The sequence below is a fragment of the Melopsittacus undulatus genome, chromosome 12 (genome assembly GCF_012275295.1).
Source record: "Melopsittacus undulatus isolate bMelUnd1 chromosome 12, bMelUnd1.mat.Z, whole genome shotgun sequence".
NCBI lineage: Eukaryota > Metazoa > Chordata > Aves > Psittaciformes > Psittaculidae > Melopsittacus > Melopsittacus undulatus.
Genome location: NC_047538.1, coordinates 11,460,199 through 11,477,813, shown reverse-complemented (window position 1 = coordinate 11,477,813; position 17,615 = coordinate 11,460,199). Strand labels below are relative to the sequence as shown.

Sequence of the window (17,615 nt, the reverse complement as noted above, 5' to 3'; positions counted from 1 at the left end):
AAACTAACCAGAGCCCTCTTAATGCTTTATAAACACTATTTCCCCCAGTTCATCCCCATTTCCTGCCTGCATCTCTTCATCTTTCCAACATAAGAACATGGAGCTGTTGGAGCAAGTCCAGAGGCCACAAAGATGCTCCTGTAAGCCTGGTTCGTACCACTACAGATACCAAACCAGTTGCAGGTGTGTCTGAACCAAGGCTGCCTTGTGAGGTTAATTTACCCCACATGACACTGCCTCAGCACGCTGCAGAAGCTGAATTATCCCCTGAGAGCATCCCACCTCTCATACATCACATAAAGGGCTGGTGCATTTACTAATGGGAGGGCACACGGGAACCCTCTGAACCAAAGGAGCTGTGAGCAGCCAGTAACAAACTGCACACAGCTGCTGATGCAAAGGTTTTAGCTCATTCTGTGGTCAGCAATGGAACTGCACTTGCTGCTGCTCCCTCTGGACTAATTCCTCATGTTTAACATTAGCCTGCTGGAGACACCCTCTACTGTCATCTCTCAGGCATCCAGTGGGAACCCAAGGGAGGAGGTTCAGCTTTAAGGAATGCCCTGTTTCCCTTACAGATGCAAAATCTTAACTGTCTACACCCCAAAGAGCTATCAGGGGAAGCTGGAACTTCTCTGGCAAGCTGTTGCTTTTGGCTCATGTTTTCATCAAAGCTGGTTCTCTCACCCTAACTTGTTCATTGTTTTATATACATTCAGTCTGAAGAAAGATTCCTGCCTTCTGCTTTGTCAGCAGCAGCTATTCACAGAGCAGCTGACACATAAGTCACAGTCTTTTTCCTTCCATTTGTAAGAAACAGAGAAAAAAAAGTTATGAAGCTCAGCTTATAGAGACTGTGGCGGCTCATTTATTGTATAAATTAGATGACTGCAATGAGGAAACATGTAATACAGTACCTTGGCCTTTGAAGCACAGAATGCATACCAACACCACCAACACCCTTCGCCTGGAACACATAGCTTTCAAGTTTCTGTACCTTGAGTTTCAAAGGGCTATATGATGACGGTGCTACGAGAACAGCTGTTAGAAACAAGTTAGTAGAGTAAGGCTGTGTGAGGTGCTGATGGAAGATAAAGATCTGCTCCTTCAGTTTGCTTTAACAAAAAAAGAGGCAAGCAATTAAAAAGAACTAAAAGGGAGTAAGTCACTGTGAGTCTCTAACAGCTATAAAGAACTGTTTGCTTCTAGATTGAGAAGCTGTAGAACAGAGTCTGGTAGAAATAGGATTAAAACACTTTACCCTGTCTCCTCTCTGAGCTAAAACCAGACCTCTTAACCACTGCTAATACTCCTTCTTCTCCTTTGAGACTTTTCCTCCTTAAGGAAACATTACTGTTAAGTCAGACCAGAGCTTTTTGGGTGGGATTTTTGTTACTAGGAATCTCCTCCTGCTGTGACCCACCACAGCACCCACCGGCATCGCCGGAGCTCCCCTCACCCTCTTAGCAAGTATTTAAAGCCTCAGAGCGGCCTTTTCACTGCGCCCAACACCACTTTTCACACACCTGATGCTGCCAGAGGCCCCTCACACACCTGAGCGCGCTGTGGGCCCCAGCACCACCCCGCACACACAAACCGGCCCCACTACGGACACGGGCAGACCCTGACGGGACCCCTCTGAAGGGCGGTCCCACCGCGGCCGTTAACGGCCAGCCGGGGGCAAACTGAGCGTGCGCAGGCGGCTGGGTCGAGTGCCGATACCTCATCGATGCGGCGGTGCCGCTCCTGCGTAGCCGAGCGCCGATGGCTGCTCCCTCCCCGCCCGCGGCGGGCAGGCCGTGGAGTCGATCGCCGAGTGGTTGGGCGCGCCTGGCAGGGGGAGCCGCACCTCAGGCGGCGGCGGGGCCGTGGCAGGAAGCGGCGGGTGCGCTCCGGTCCCTTCAGCTCCCCTCACGCCTCTCTCCGGACGTGTCCGCTGCCGCTGGCCGGCTCCAGGTGAGGCCAGCGCGGAGGAAGCCTCGGGCACCGGCTGACAGGGAGGGAGCGTGGGGGGGGCAGTGGTTTTTGGGGCTAAAGAAGCACTTTGTTCCTGCCGGGCCGGGGGTGTCCGGCGGTGCCTCACGGCGCAGCTCCCTCAGGGGTGTGCCTGCCGTGGGGGTCCCCGGGGCTGCAGGCTGGGCATGGGGGGCAGCGGTGGTGGCTGCAGGAGGAGCTGCTCCCTGCGGCGCTGTCCCGGGAGCGCTGTGGGAAGTTGGAGGTACCGGACAGCAGAGGGTAGACGTGAAGAGATGGAGGTGGGGGGGAAGCGTTTCCTTCACCTGCACACCGGGAACGCTGCCCCAGCTCGGATAAACGGCGGTTGGTTATTGGGGTTATCCCTCGGAGGTGTTTGCGAGCGAGGCGTTTGAACGGCGCTGGTATCGGCCTAAGGAAACTCCAGCGCGCAGGGGAGCTCGGTTGCCTGTCAGCTTTCTTGAGGCTGAGTTGGAAGTAACTGCGTAGGTCTGGTGCTGGCAGATGTGCCTGTCCTTTTAATGACATCGAGAAGTGATTTACTGGAGGTGCTGAATGTCATCTAGTAGTACTCATGTTTGTGTGGGAAGGAGAAAGGAGGAGGACATCAGGCAAGTGCTAAGCCTTTAGTATTTCGTTTCATATATATACCTATTTATCTTCGTGTCTTTCCCCATGAACATAAGCAGAATTAACTCCCTAATCCTATGGCTGATACTGCTCAAACGTAGTAGTAGCTTTTAGGTTCTCTATGGTCACTTCCTCAGCCCGGGCAGAGCAGCTTGATGTGGGGTTTGCTGTCCATAACCAGCGGCCTCCCTTGGGCTGTGCTCCAGCGATTGAACCCTGAGCTCAGAGGTGAGTGAGTGCTCAGCTCAGCACACATCCAGTGCCAGCTGCCCTGTTTGCTTACAAACACCCGCACAGGAGGTGCTGCTGTGGCCTCCTCACAGGGGTTCACCCATACTGAGCTGTGCTCAGTTCCACTTTGTGGCTTTCGAACCCCGCCGTGCAGGGCAGTGCTCTAAAGCAGAAGCTGGGGCTGTGGATGGATGTGGGACGCTCCTCACCTCTCCTGTGGAAGCTGTTTTCATCACGCAGCCTCATTAAAGGTGAACTGGGTAAGGGCACAGCAGGGCTGCAGTTTACGGTGCTCCTGTTTGGGTGAGGGTAGGTGGGCTCCAGGCTCCACGGTCTGTTTATGCGTTTTCAATGGGTGTTTAAAATGCTGCAGTGTCATGTAGCTTATTTTGCTAGCGGTCATTAATGTATCTTGTACTAGGTTTATTAGTGCACACGTGTTGGTATTGCTACATTGATAATGGGTTTGTGAAGTAATGCATCACCCTTGTTCATCTCTGTTTATGTCTTTAAAACTGTGTTCCTGGTAGCTAGCTAATTCTGAGCTCCCAGGGCGTAATGTAACAATATAGAGAGTGCTTTAAATCTAAATACCTGTTCACAAACTCTTCTTTAACATTGAAATTCATACAAATATCTGACAGATACCTTTTCTGCACTTACAGTGAGGCTGCAAACTGTTAATATCTGCATTAATGTGTGGTTTGTAGTTTGCCAAATCAAGTTTTCTTGTGTGTAACTTCCTCTGGCATCTGATTCGAGGAAAACTTGAGCTAGGCTGTTTCCATCTTCCCAATAGGAGGCTTTTCAGGTTGCAAATGAATTCTTCTGTATGCGTTTTCTTTACAGGGATTCTCTGTAGGTACTTCTGCTTTGTTGCATTCATTATCAGTTAAAAAGGATCCTTGTGAGTCAACACTTTTCCAAATGAGCTGTTTCTCCTCATGTGCATTCTCAATATGGACCTTATGTCAAGAGGCTTTTGCTGTTCAGTGTGGGTTGCAGGATGGGGGTGGTCTTTCAACAGAAGTGGGCTCTGTCTCTTCTCACTCGAATCAGCTGCCTTGCCTGTAGGAGAAAACCTTGGTGTTTGCTGGGCTGACAGAGGCTGCTGAGGAACCCCGGAGGTAGGAAAGAGAGGGGCAGCAGTGTCTGCTGCACAAGGGGCAGGGTCAGTGACGTGGGACTGGGAACACAGGTTAGTTGTTTGCTCCATTTACAGGCTTTTGCTCCAGGTTGTTCTGCAGCCTCGTGAAATTCTGCAACATTCAGGCTCTGGGAAATGAGAGTGGAGGAGATGTGCTTGAAACACTTTTCCATTTTACTTGATTGTACAGGAAAACAAACTTAGTGTCTAAGGTTGATGGTTTTCAAATAGAAAAGCGACCTTTTGCTCTGAAAGAGAGTTCAGATTCTTTCAGCAGAACCAGTCTGTGGTTCAGGCACAGCATTTACAGCAAACTGTGTTTGAATAAAGGTACAATTTTCATATCCCAGCTATTCAAGTAGTAGATTTTTATGGAATTATACTTCAGCACGTGCTCAGCTTTTTTAACAGATGTGCTTTCACACAATGGGGGGGGGAATAGAAAAAGTAAACCTAAAAGAGAGTTTTAAGCTTACGATTTTCAAACTACTTCCTTATTTGAAGATCATTGATTGAACCAGCCTGATTTGATTGCCTCTGGCTTAGTGCTGTGTAAAACGTTGAGCAAGTGCATTTCAGCTGCTTGTTCAGGAGTTCTTTGCAGGGCAGCTCAGGGAGTTTTCCTGACGCTGACCTGTTATCGCTCTCTGAAGTCACTGGGTATGTTTGTTTGACTTTATTGAGTAAAACATACTGTAGAAAGTATTGATCTGATAAAACTGGGGTTCCATGGATACTCGGGGTACGAAAGAGGAAATATCTCTTCCTATTTTTCCATAGGTAGGACACATTCTGGTGTTTCACTTGGATCTGCCGTCTGCATTCGCAGTGCACACAGTGCGATCGTACAGTGCACACTACGTAAAATCATCATGGGTATTGCACACCAGGAGCTGTGATCTGTGTGAACCTCGGCTCCTGATTAATGAGCAGGACAGTTGAAATAGAAATTAAAGTAAATTAATTGGGTGTGGTCATCCAGCTCCTGAAGGATGCTGGAAATCCAACTGCCCTCCTGGTTAGTTGCGATACTGTGGCAGCTTCTGTTGACTCTTTGTAAAGCTCCACTTAGCAGCATTAAAAAGCAGTGATTCCTAACGTGCCATCTTCTCCTTATTCTGTAGAGCTATTACATCTGTATTTTAGTTTTACTTCCCATTGGAAGTGTGAAATGTTTATGTTTGCAGGCTAAGAAAGTTTGGGCTGTTCAGCCTGGGGAAGAGAAGCAGCGTGGAGACCTCAGAGCAGCTTCCAGTATGTGAAGGGGGCTACAAGGATGGTGGAGAAGGGCTCTTCAACAGGGACTGTAGCGATAGGACAGGGGGTGATGGGATTAAACTTAAAAAGGGGAAGTTCAGGTTAAATATAAGGCACAAGCTCTTCCTTGTGAGGGTGCTGAGGCGCTGGCACAGGGTGCCCAGGGAAGCTGTGGCTGCCCCACCCTTGGCAGTGTTTAAGGCCAAGTTGGACACAGGGGCTTGGAGCAACCTTCTCTAGTGGAAGGTGCTCCTGCCCGTGGCAGGGGGTTGGAACTGTAAGAGCTTTCCAGCCCAAACCACTCTATGATTCTATGTTTATAAAGGTCCATAGGTTTTGCTCTCAGATAGAAGTAGCCTGGAGTACAGCTAGTATCTGTTGGGTTGTTTTTTTTTAAAGAAGTGAATGCAAAGAAGTTATTGAAATGAGGTGGGCTGGGTGTCTTAGGTAAGCTCATTCTTACTGAGGATGGCAAGGAATGTATTGGATTTGGGCAGTCTGGAAGTTGGCTTGTTTATATCCTCAGCCTTGTGTTTGTGTTGTTCTTACTGGACTTTCCCTTTGTGTCAAAAATTGTTCATTTAATTTGTAAGGGCAGGGAAATTTCATATTTAATCTAGGCAGCTTACAAAACAAGTTTGTCTGAGCTGTTAATGAAGCACTTATGCCCTTGAACAGGTAATAGCTTGATGTGGATGTAATTACTGTTTTTTCCCCCACCTTGAATATTAGGTCAAAATGGACTCTGGTTTCTTTCGAATTTAATGAAGCCAATAGTGAAGTGGGAACATGCAGTTGCATGTCTTCCCCCTGAGCTACAAAAGGCTTTCAAATAAGGACATTAAGTTCGAAATTAAGCTTAATTTCAGTCTGTCTTTCTGAATATTAATGTAATTGGGCATGGTTGGATAGTGAGGGTTAGCTGAGCAAAGCTGAGCTATGAGAACATAACTCATTCAGTTGAACAAATCTTCATCAGGTTGCATTTAAAGTTTGCAACTAGTGAACCCCCCCATCTGCACCCCGTTTTTGCTGTCACTCTGTTAATTCTGATGCTGGGTGGTCCAAGAGACCGGGTTACTCCTCAGAAGAAAGACACTTGGTGACCTTGGCGTTCTGTGACTTCAGGCCTTTGTGACTTGGATTCAGCACAATCAGCAGTGGCTTTGCTAAGAGAGCGAAAGCTGTTTGTCACTTTCAGAGTGGAGATGTTACCCCCAAAGTCCTGCATAATCTTCTCTGTAGGAAGCTCTCCACCGTCTGCTGTGTTTCCCTATAGCCTGACATACAAACATGGGTTTGTTTTGGCTTTGTTTGGGTTTTTTACTTTTCTTACAAACTCCTCTCCAGAATGGCTGTGATGCAGAATGTGGCAAATGCCACATTCCAGAGTAGCAGCTTTGCAGCACTGGGAGGAATGAATCTTGTATGTAGTGTACGTATTTTCACAAACATTAAGCAGTTTAGATGAAAGGTGTTATGACTACCAGATATTATCATTTTATGAGCAGGATGTCATTATTAGATTGGAATTGATAAATGGGTGCCAAATTTTGTGCTTGGTGAGGCTGCTTCTGGAGAGATGCAAATAGTGTGCTTACTCCTACATTAAAGCTCTTTTTTCCCCTTAATTTTAACTAAATGATCTGCAATTCTGGTACACAGAATCTGGCCTAAAATTGAGCAGATTTATTTGGGGTTGCCTTTGAACACTGTGAGAGTTTAAGCCAGATTTACAGAATATAGTCACTGATGATTCATGTTGAGATGATGTTTTTCTTCCCTGTAATAGAACATATGGGACCACATAGCGTATGGTGCTGCTGAAAATTGTTAAACGCAGAGCACTGATTTATTACACAGCAAAAAGAGTCTGGATTTTCAGTCTAACACTGAGCAGAAAGCTTTGTAAACAGCTCTGGCTGCTGCTGTGTGATGGATGCACTCCTGTGTGCTAGTGGTAAATCTGCAAAGAATTCCTTTAAGTGAATTAAACTGGGGCTCTTCCAAAAGTTGTGGATGTGCCCATTGCACTAGAGTGAGTATGGGAACTCATTGGGTGTTTCATTAAACATCTAGATAGGGGTTTTTGTCTTTACATGACTTCTGGAGGGGTTTTTGTGGTGAGGCAGGTGGAGGAAGAAAACTTACACCTTGATCCTTAAAGTGCACAAGAGAAAACAGTAAAGTACAGGTACAGAGTGCATAAATACCTATTTCCTTGTGCTCTCCTGTGTTTCTTAACTATTCATCTTTTAGATGATGCTAATCTCTTCAGAGCAGGCAGCACTTCTGCTGTGGCTTTGTAGGTGTTACTGAAGCTCACAGGTGCTGTAGTAATATAGATAATAAACAGTTGTTCATAAGAGTACATTGAGTAAGCTTTATCAAAAAGGATTTAAGCAACAACAGGAACCTTCATTTAAATCTTAGAATGGGGTTTGTCTCTTTTTTTCTAGTAAAAACTTGATTGCAATTTATTTGTGAACAGTAAAGCCCTGGTTGAAACAGATTTATGCCAAATTTGATGCTACTTTTCTTTTTAGGCCAAAGATATGTAATATCTGTAAGAAAGTATGGAAATCCTCTCTTAACTTTCAGGTTTTTGTCACAAACCAAGAAGTAAACAAGACTCATCTGATTTTTATGCAATCTGCCTTTCAGTTCAGGGCTCCTGGTGTGTTTCTTGATGCTTCTTTTGACCGGTTCAGGTAAAGTTTATGCTGTATCCTTAAGGGAAAAAAGTATGTGACAGCATGAAAATGTGCTGTTATTTAATAAAAGGAAGTAGTATCTATTGCTGAGGGAATTAACTAATGACCTCTTGTTGCCATCGCCTTCAGGATCTTAGATCCTCCCTTTGCTTGCCTCATTCTTAGTCATAGATTGGAAAAGGAAAACAGGCTATTTTTTTCTCCCCTCCCAACTCTTGAGCAGTTTCTCAACTTCAGATGAACTGATCATTGACCTAAAGCATGCAAATGAACTGAAATCAAGAAAATCCTCCCTTTCCACTTGCAGAACATCTTAGTCTTGAGTGAACTTTAACTTATTTTTAATCTGAATGTTGATTGTCGTGTCAGTTTTAACACCAAGCTTCTTTCAAAAGAAGGGGGAGAAAACATTTCTTATCTGGCAAGTATGCGAGTGGCAGAGCAGATAAGATAATGGAGCCCTAAATGTGAGCTGGGATGGAAACAGTCTCTGTTAACAGGTCTCATCCGCTTTGCCCTGGTCAGGCGGTGCTTTACTGCATACTAATGCAGCCAGTTTTGGCATCCTGGGGAGAATGCACTGAGTTTTCACTCTGTTCCTTCTGCATGAAAAGGCCTGATCCTGAGGTGGGAGAGCCTCATGTTTTCATACCCAGGAGTTTTTGGTCATTTGGGGAGCAGACAGCCAAAAACCAGGTGGGTTTTATGTATCCATAAAAAACCTTGAACCACGTTTTGCTCCTCCAGTGAGGAACAGAAATAAAAGAAGCATTCCAACACCTTGTTCCATTCAGGCAGCTGTTTCTCAATTTCTTGTGTGCATTTCCGTGTGGTGTATTTTCTCTGTGGAGGATCCCCTTGGAAGATAACAAGCTTTCCATTTCCAGCTCTTCCCAGAGACTAAAAGATCCTGTTACAGTTGTAAAGGTTGTGTGTTTCAGCACTTTGATAATGGCCCAGGTAGGTGGGAGGTAGTAATGCAGGTATATAAAACCAGAATAAATAACTACTGGAATTACTTTTTTAACCTCACAAAGTCTTATTTAACTTTTACTCTGCTTTTGCAATTTTCTGTGTTGTATTTTAGGGGGTTGCCTTGCCGGGAATATGTAATTTCAAATGAAGTTAGACTCTTACAGAAGCACAGGAGAGGCTTTTTCTGTTACAAAATCAGTATTGGGCTTAGTATTTTGCTGCAGGAAATGTAGTTCAGGAGTTAGCCCTGCTGCAGGTGTTAGAAGCTGTAATGCAGAAAAGAACCTGCTTCTTTTTAGTGCTGTATCAATACGAAATAAATCAAAATACATTGAACTCGTGCATTTGAGAGCAGGAGAAATTGCAAGTAAATGTGTGATAGCCAATAGGAGCAGTTCAGATCATAAAGGCTGGCTAAAATGCTCCAAAATCAAGGTCTGTTGGGGGCCTTTTCTGTGTTTCATGTTTCCAGCTGCATGTTACAGTGAGATTTCTGCCAGGCTGACTATGATCATTTAGTGCCTCAGAATAAAGTAGCAGCAGGTTGCTGACTAAGGCTTGGTTCTTTTTCCTGCTACCTGAGTATTTTAGACCAACATTGTTTAGAGTTTTGAGCAGTCTTCCTGTTCCTTGATGTGCTGAGCCCAAACCAGCCAGCGGTGGTCAGATCAGATGGATGTTTCCAGGTTCTGGAGACATCCAGAGAGACAGAGGGACAAGAACCCTGGACTAGTGACATGTAAGTTGGTGACTGGAGCCTCAGGCTACCAGTGCAGCTCTGCTGGTGTTTAAGGTCAGCTCCTTGCAAATATTTTAGGCAGGCTTATATTCAAATGCTATTTATAAGACCAGACTAATTTCTTTCTTCGTAATGATGGCCTTTTGGCTGATGACAGGGCTGGAATCTGGAAGATCTGGATTCTGAATGGCACTAGTCAGCTGGGTATCCACAGGGAAGTAGTTTGCTAGCTTTTGCCTCAGTTTTTTATCTGTATTTAAATGAAAGGAGGAAAAAAAAAGGTTGAGTAATCGCTGCCTCACAAGACTGTGAGAACACAGTTAGTAGCTTCATGCTGTGAGATCTTTGGAAAACACTATAGGAATGTTCAAGGGGCTTATTATGGTTAAGGCCCTCGCAGTGAGAGAACTGGTTATGCCTGGGTTATTGTTAGACCATTCATTAAGGAGCTTTAATAGCTTCAGCTATGATAGGAGCTGTTCTGGCTTCACCTGCTATTACCCTGGGTAGATACAGGCTGCTGCAGTACTGGAGCACAGTGCTCTGGAGCAGAACTGGAGCATCTGCATTCATGTTGGAGTCTGCCCTGAGCATTTCATTTCTGCTTCATGGCTGGGTTTGCATGCAGGTCATGCTGCAGCCTGAGTGAATTTTGGCAGTTTAGCAGCATGATGATTACTTATTCTGCCACCAGTGAGCCCTTAGCACCTTCTTGCCAAAAGAATAACTATATATTCAGCTGAAATGTCCCTGCGTATCTGCCTGGCTCTTTCAATCTGCCCTGTTTGCACTTTGTAAATTGAACTAAACAGTAAAATACAGTAGGCAAGAGACATTTTAGAGCACAATATTAGAATCAACCACTTTGGAAAAGACCTGTAAGATCATCAAGTCCAACCTTTACCCCAGGACTCCAAATACACCACAAAACCATGTCACGAAAAGTGTATTAAAAGGTGTAAACCAAATGCTAAAAGCCTCTTAAGGTTTGGTGATGCTCAAGCTCAGGTTGTCTTTTGAGAAGCTGTGAAACTTGTGTGTGAATGCTCATGTCATAGTTGTTAAAACCTCCTTTGATAGTGTGTTTATAAAGTATCTGTTAGAATTTGATCTCCTGGCCAGCAGTTAGGCAAGAGAAGGAGAAAAATCCCATTTTTAGGAAGGACACGGGATGGATATCAGGGTGTTCCAAAACTAAACCTTGTCATTAGCAGTGGTGTATCTCATTACACTTTAATGACTCTTAAAACTCAGCAGTGCCACACTTGTACTTGAAAGTCAAGATACAGCCTTGACAACAAGTCTAAATCCAGCCATTTTCATTTGCCTTTGGGGTTTCCTCTCTTCATGATTGTATCAGTAAGTTGTTTTATGTGTTTTGACAGAACTGTAATGTATTGACTGAAGGAAAAACACAAACTCGTGTTCCTGTTGGAACACAGGGCTTGAGGAGGTGGGGATCAGGGGTTTGGGAGCATGGAATCAATTGTGAATGAACATGAATTTTAAGGTGACTTAAAACCAGCTGTTACTTTGGCCTCTGCTTCCTCCCACTGAGTTGGGTTGGCACAAACCTTTGTGCTATCAGAGTGTGATACAGGTGAGAAAACTGATCCAGCTGCAGAATAACTACCTGTGGTAAAGGCAGAGGTCTGGGGTAGGGACAGATGGGGAATGAGGATGGGGCTGGAAGGCAGAAGCTTCCCGCTGAGGAAGTAGGGGCAGCACTGCTCAGTTACACTGTGAGTAGTCTTTCTTACAAAGGTAAAGCACTATCACAAAACCCACTGTGGAGTTTAAGTGAATGAGTAAACTGGCAAGTTTCACTTTCTGTTTCCTGTGCCCTAGTTGGGTCTAGCAGCACTTGTGTCTTCCCCTGCAGTCTGGAGCCCAGGGTGGTGTGAATCACAATTAAAATAACTCCTTTCCCCGTGTTTTATTTCCTGACCAGTGTTTTAGAGAACCCACGTTTGGTGCTTTTCATTCTTTGCATATGCTTTTACTTTAAAATGGGTCTGTGTTTAGATATGTGGTACAAACAAGGAAAGACTTTGTGGACACTGATGTATTTTGCTGTGTGTTAGTTGTTCAGTGTTTTTATAGCCCACATATAACAGTATCCCTGCCTTAAGAAGTGGGGGAAAACCCTAAGCAGAATGCTTGTCTCATAGGCACTGAGAATACTGACTGGAAGGTGATGCCATGTAAGCAAATGGGTGTTGCCAGACACAAAGGTTTATTTCCTACCCAGATACACAGTTGTAAAACGTCTGCTTCTGGCACCCTATGACAGGAATCATGTGAAGGTGAAAAGTTGTTTCTTAAGTCCTATTTATTCTTGATGTGTGAGAATTACTTGCAGTGTATAACCAAGAACCTACAATTAGACTGGGAAGCACCAATGCATGTTAATTTTCTTCAAATGGACTGTTTCATTAATGGAAATGAGGAAAGTTTCTGCTTTGTTTTAGGCAGCTCTTTAGTTGAGCTCAGCAGCCCAGCAGCACAGAAACCTTCCTGAGCACTGCTGAGCTTCCAAAGCTATCCAGGGAACTGGAACCATGATGATGGCTTCTGGTGGCAGAGCCTCCCCATCCAAAAGGCATTTGCAGCTGCTGTTGGTGAAGTTGTGGGTAAAAGTCTCAAGGGTGCATAGAGAGGAAGTCAAAGAACTTTCATGTTCATGATCTCTGTCTTCCTGGCTGCCTCAAACAAAAAGGACAGCTTCATTTGTGCCATCATTCATAAGTTAAGAATGCTTGTGAAGCTCAGCTGAGTGTCTGGATGAAATTCCCTGTGCTTTTGTACTCCTGCAGCTCGGAAGCTGTGTGGGAGCTGGTGAGAGTGTGGATGTGAAGAGGTATCTTCATCTTGGCTGCCGGGCAGCAGGAACTTCCTAGTGCTGACATTGCAGAACCACAAGTGTTTGCTAGTACTATTAGTAGAAGGGGGATGGAGGGTGGAATCTACCTACCTCCGGCTGAGGTCTGACTTTAGAGGGCTGTGCAAAGCTCAGGATGGAGTAATGAAGTGGACAGCAGTCACAGGGGGTCTGTCCTGGTTGGAACAACAAGCAGGAAGAGTGGTGGTTGGGTTGGTTTTTAAAAGCCAGGGTATTTAACCCTGGGGTTTTGCACTTTGGTGGTTAACTGCTGCCCATTGCATGCAGTAAGGAAGGTTTTGCTTACTAGTTGGGTATGTGGCACACCCTGCCCAGGCTGCTGGGCCCCATGGGGCTGTGTTCTCTCTGGAGGTGGGTTAACATGGGCTGTGTGACCTGGAGCCATCTCAGTGGGTTTCCAGTTGCTCTTTTTAGTGTCAGGGTATCAGTGGAGCACAAAATCTCTTGAATAACTGCCGTGTGATTTATTCTGTCTTAAGGGGAAGCTGTATATGATGTAGAGGGGGGGTTATATTCCTGTATTGGTGCGTGCTGCCCCTTTGTTAGGGCAGCTCAGAGGAGAGCACTGCCTTTTTAGTGGAAGCTTCCAAAAACTTTGGAGGGTCTTTGCTGCTTTTGTATATCCCTCTCACTTCCAGAACCACCTTTTGAGTGGGACATCTGCACAAGGGAGTTTTACTTCTGTATTTTCCTAGGTTTCCTGTGTTTTTTCTCCTTCACCCACTATCCCTGTCCTCCTTTATGCTTCGCGTTCAAAAACAAAGATCAAATACACCTCAAATGTTCTCCTTAAAAGGCTGCATGTTTGGAGGGGGTTGATCCCTGTGTGGTGAATGTGCTGATGTTCTGCAGTGAGGTTTAATGACACATCTGGGTGGAGGGAGCAGACCTCAGAAATGAAAATTGCTTTTCTATTTTATGAGCAGTCAGGACATTTTGGCATGAAAAGCAAAATGGAAGTGCAGAAAATTAATTGTCTTTTTTTTTTCTTTTAACCACTTGTACCAGGAGCTTATTTTATGTAATTACTGGGGTGTGACTTTAAATCCTGGGCAGGACTTTGTGGCTTGTTTAACATCAAGTGCAGCTTCTGATGTTGCAATGAAGAAGGAAGTGAGTGTGTGTGTGTGCGCCTGGGGAGGGGGACAAAGCAGCACTTCTGCCTGGTTGCATAAGGTGGGAATTGCAGCTGCCTGGTTATTTTTAGCTCCCAACTATCTCATTGTCAATGTGAATATTTTTGCCTTGTTTTTATTTCTTTTTAATCAGAATATTTGGTAAATGGAGTTGTGGTTACTGTTCTGCAGGCTGCTTTTCATACCAAGATGCACTACACATCAGTAACTTCTTCACCCCGATTTAATTCATTACACACAGAGGTCTTTTGAAAGCCCCAGAGCGGCAGGACTGTGTGTGATGCATTTCACAAGTATCTGTTTGCTGTTGATTTTTTACAGCTGTGCGTCCACAGCTTAGGCTATAGCAGAGTAGGGATCTCTAGGAAAGGGGAGACCTTGTGGATCTTGCAGCTGGAGAAACAGGAGCTTAAATAAAGGAAATAAAATCAAATTAATGGATGGGTTTGATTATTTTTTATCCATTTTGATTATTTATTATCTGTTTTGATCAATGGGTCTTAGTGATTTTTCTCCCCTTTTGCAAAAACATGCATTTGTTCATAAGGACATTTTCCTGGGTAGGAGGGAGAGGCAAAAGATAGCATCAGTTCCCATCAGCGTGTTTTCCAGTTACTGGCTGTAGTAGTGATTCAGTTTTGTTTGGTGGCTCATCCTGAAGGGGCACATACAGAATGTTTCCATTTTAAGCTCTCCAGCACACCAAGTCTGTTGTTTTTTGCCAGGGTGGGTGAGCTTTCCTTCCTGGGATCAGGTTTGCTGCACTGGCCTGAGCTCTCCACCCTGTGAAAGCTCTTGATGTGCTTTCAGAACACAGAGGGAAGAAACTGTTCTTATTGAGCTTCAGAGTTGCTGATCTGAAAATGTACTGTTTAACAAGTTTTCCTGGTTCCCTGCCTCTTCCCCCCATGTTAGATGCTACCAAAATTCAGCATTCCCTAAGTGAAGTGTGCAGCCATGTATTAGCATTAGTAGTGTCTATTCCAAGCTTAAAGAAAGCAAAGGAAGCTTTTCATAGCTGGAAACCCTCTTCCTGCCACAGTTAGTACACGTGTACACTGAGTACACTGAGTAGTGCACGTGTGTGTTCCTGTACCAGGTAGTATCCTTCAGCCTGTGGTAACAAGAGAGAGCTTGGGGATCCCGAGTTGGCTCCTGGTGTTTGGATAGGCTCAGTTGTGTCAATGCTGCGTGTGAGTAATAGCTGTGAACCCAGAAAGTCTTGTGAACAGCACTGGGAGTTCCTGTCTGTATCTGCTGCCCTATCACAACAGCTCTTCAATCCAGCAGTGATCAGAAGGGGTGAAAGCTTTCAGTGTGCTATAGTTTTGGGTGTGAAGGAGCAGGTATGGCTTTAATAGACAGTGCGGTGCTGATGTGACAGTGAAATGCTGCCATATTATCATAGAATGGTTTGGGTTCTAAAGGACCTTAAGATCATCCAGTTCCAACCCCCTGCCATGGGCACTGGGGTACCTTTTCCATCCTTATTTACTCTTAATGTGTTTTGGGATTACTTTAATGCTGCATTAAGCTGTCTCATGCTGTCTGGCTGTGAAAGTCTGAACACTGACAATCTGGAACAGGGTTTCTTCTCTCAGCTGAACAGGTACATTCTAGATGCTGTCTTTTCCTCTGTGTCAGTCTTGCTGGCTCTGTGGCTCTCACTGTCTTCGTCTTTCCTCAAAGATCATTGCGTCCCTGAGCTTATGTCAGGCTCCATCAACCTTTGCAGGTATGTTTCTCGTGGCTCTTTTGTGTCTTTGTGAAGAAGCTGCTTTGAAATCTTCTGTGTCTGATAGCAAATGAGAGAGATCTGATGGAGAATGCTTCCAATTACTGCTTGCATAAACCAGCTCTAGAAGGAAGTACAGGGTCAGGAGGCATTTCCAGGCCAATAAGTGCAGGAGTGTATGTCAACAGTAGCTAAATTCCTAAACTGTAGTAATTCCAGAATCTAGGCATATTCCACTGTTTTCAGAAGCAGCTTTAAAATGTCATCCTCCCTTAATTCTGTTCCAAATGATGCATTTACTGAATTGAAACAGAAACCTCTGATGGTTCAAAAGGGAATCTTGAACCCATGTGTAGGACTGGCACATTTAGGGTTTAACTTACAGCAGGTAGTTAAGCAGATCTGCTGCCTGTCTTGGGACTGACTTAACCCCAGTTCCCAACCCCTGAAAGCTTCTAAAGACAATGGCACACCAGAGAACAAACCAAGTTTTGATGTGCAATATGTGTGAATAGCTTCTGAGCACTGGAACATTGCTGGCCTCTAATTTTATGATGTATTTTGATTTGCTGTCACAAATGTGCTTCAGATGATTTCAGTGGTCTTTCCTTTTTGTGCTGCTCATCTTGTTCCTCATGCTTAAAGTCCTTGTGCTCTGGCTGTCCCTGTTTTGGAAGACAGAACAGCCTTTTGAAGGACACTTTTGTTTCTGTATAGCCTTTAGGCTCTACCAGGTTTGTTTAACACTTGTCTTGGGTTACCCTTTGAGATTAACACAGCATTTCGTGTTTGTTTTGACTGTTCATTTATCTCACTTTTTTATAAGTCCTGTTTTTTGGTGATGGATAAGGATGGGAGGATTAGGATGTCCCTGGAGCCTCAACTTGGAGAGCTGCACTTCAAGGTGCAAGCTTGGATACTTTTTCCCTTAGGCTTTGTGTAGAGCGTATGAATGAAAGGACTAAAATGAATGGGATGATAGAAACAAAATAAATGGTTAAATGTCTTATTTGGATGTAAAGTCATGTTGCTGCTTGAACTTCCCTTAGAGCTTCAGGGTATTGGCCCATCTCTGGTGCCAAAATCTTCATAGTTCTGCTCGTGGTAGTGGTGGGGCTTCCTCTGCTCAGCTCATTTATGAACTTTTAAGCTTGACACTGACATTTCAGTTGCAGGTTTGAAAGTATTTTACACTCTGCAGTTATAAACATCCCTGGTCATATTTACAGTGTAGTGATTGGTTGATAAATACACCCATGGTGAGCTGTGGGGCGATCGCCTGCTGTGTTATTCTTAACATGCCATGGAAGTGCTTCTGTCTTCCTGAGTAACACTCATACAGCAATAGTGTACATGAAATGTGTTTTAAAACACTTTTAAAATGCCAGTGCTCATATTCAGCTGTTGACTGGAGTGAGGAATGATGCAGTGCTGAGAGTTGGTGGTCTTTGAACTGAAGGATTCATGCAGATGCACTGGTTTTTGAAGAGCATTTTGAAGCTACCTGTTCTGCATGTGGGTAATAGGGTGCCTGAGTTGTACTCTGTGCAGAAGACCAGCTGAAATCTACTTATTCATGCAATACCAGCACAGGTACTATCTTTGTGTTCTCCCTTTATCCAGACAAAGTGAATATAGAGCTGCAGTGTAGGATTCCTGGTGTCTGTTGGTGTCATTTACCCCAGACTTGTTGAGCTCTTCCTGCATCCTGCAAGAGCCCCTCAGGGATGCTGTGCAGTGTGAGCACTGTCAACTGGAGATGATATCGGAGCAATCACATCACTAAATGGATTCTGCAGATGTTCTTCAGGTGGAACTTCTGTTGGTGGCTGACATCAATGTTACTGCTTAGAGGTAATGCCCAGCCTCAAACCTTTTGGTTCTGGAAAACCAGTTCCGGTGAATGAGGGGAGCATCTGTAATTGTGCTTACAGTATAGACACTTCTTGTACCAATACCAACTCTTCTGCATGCAGTTGAGGCTGGCATTTTGGTGAGCCGGTTTCCTGGAACAGCCACCTGTGAGCTCTGTTTCAGACTCCCAGAGAGCTGTTTGACAGATCTTGGGTTTGTTCTGGTTTGTGTTTCAGTGGTGTTTGCTGTAGCATAGCTTACAGTACATTAAGGCAGGTTTTTGCCTCCCCGTCTCGTGTGCTTTCCTGTTGCTTTAGGGAA

At 44.8% G+C, this 17,615-nt stretch overlaps 1 protein-coding gene across 2 annotated transcripts in view; it reads left to right on the top strand.

The window, feature by feature from the left end:
* Positions 1-1,820: 1,820 nt before the first annotated feature.
* The window catches only part of TAOK3 (TAO kinase 3), an 87,168-nt gene continuing 71,373 nt past the window's right edge, over positions 1,821-17,615 (top strand). For both annotated transcript variants that reach the window (XM_031047843.2, XM_031047842.2), the window contains exon 1: positions 1,821-1,956. The gene's annotated coding sequence lies outside the window, so the exon portion shown is untranslated. The remainder of the gene's footprint in view (positions 1,957-17,615) is intronic.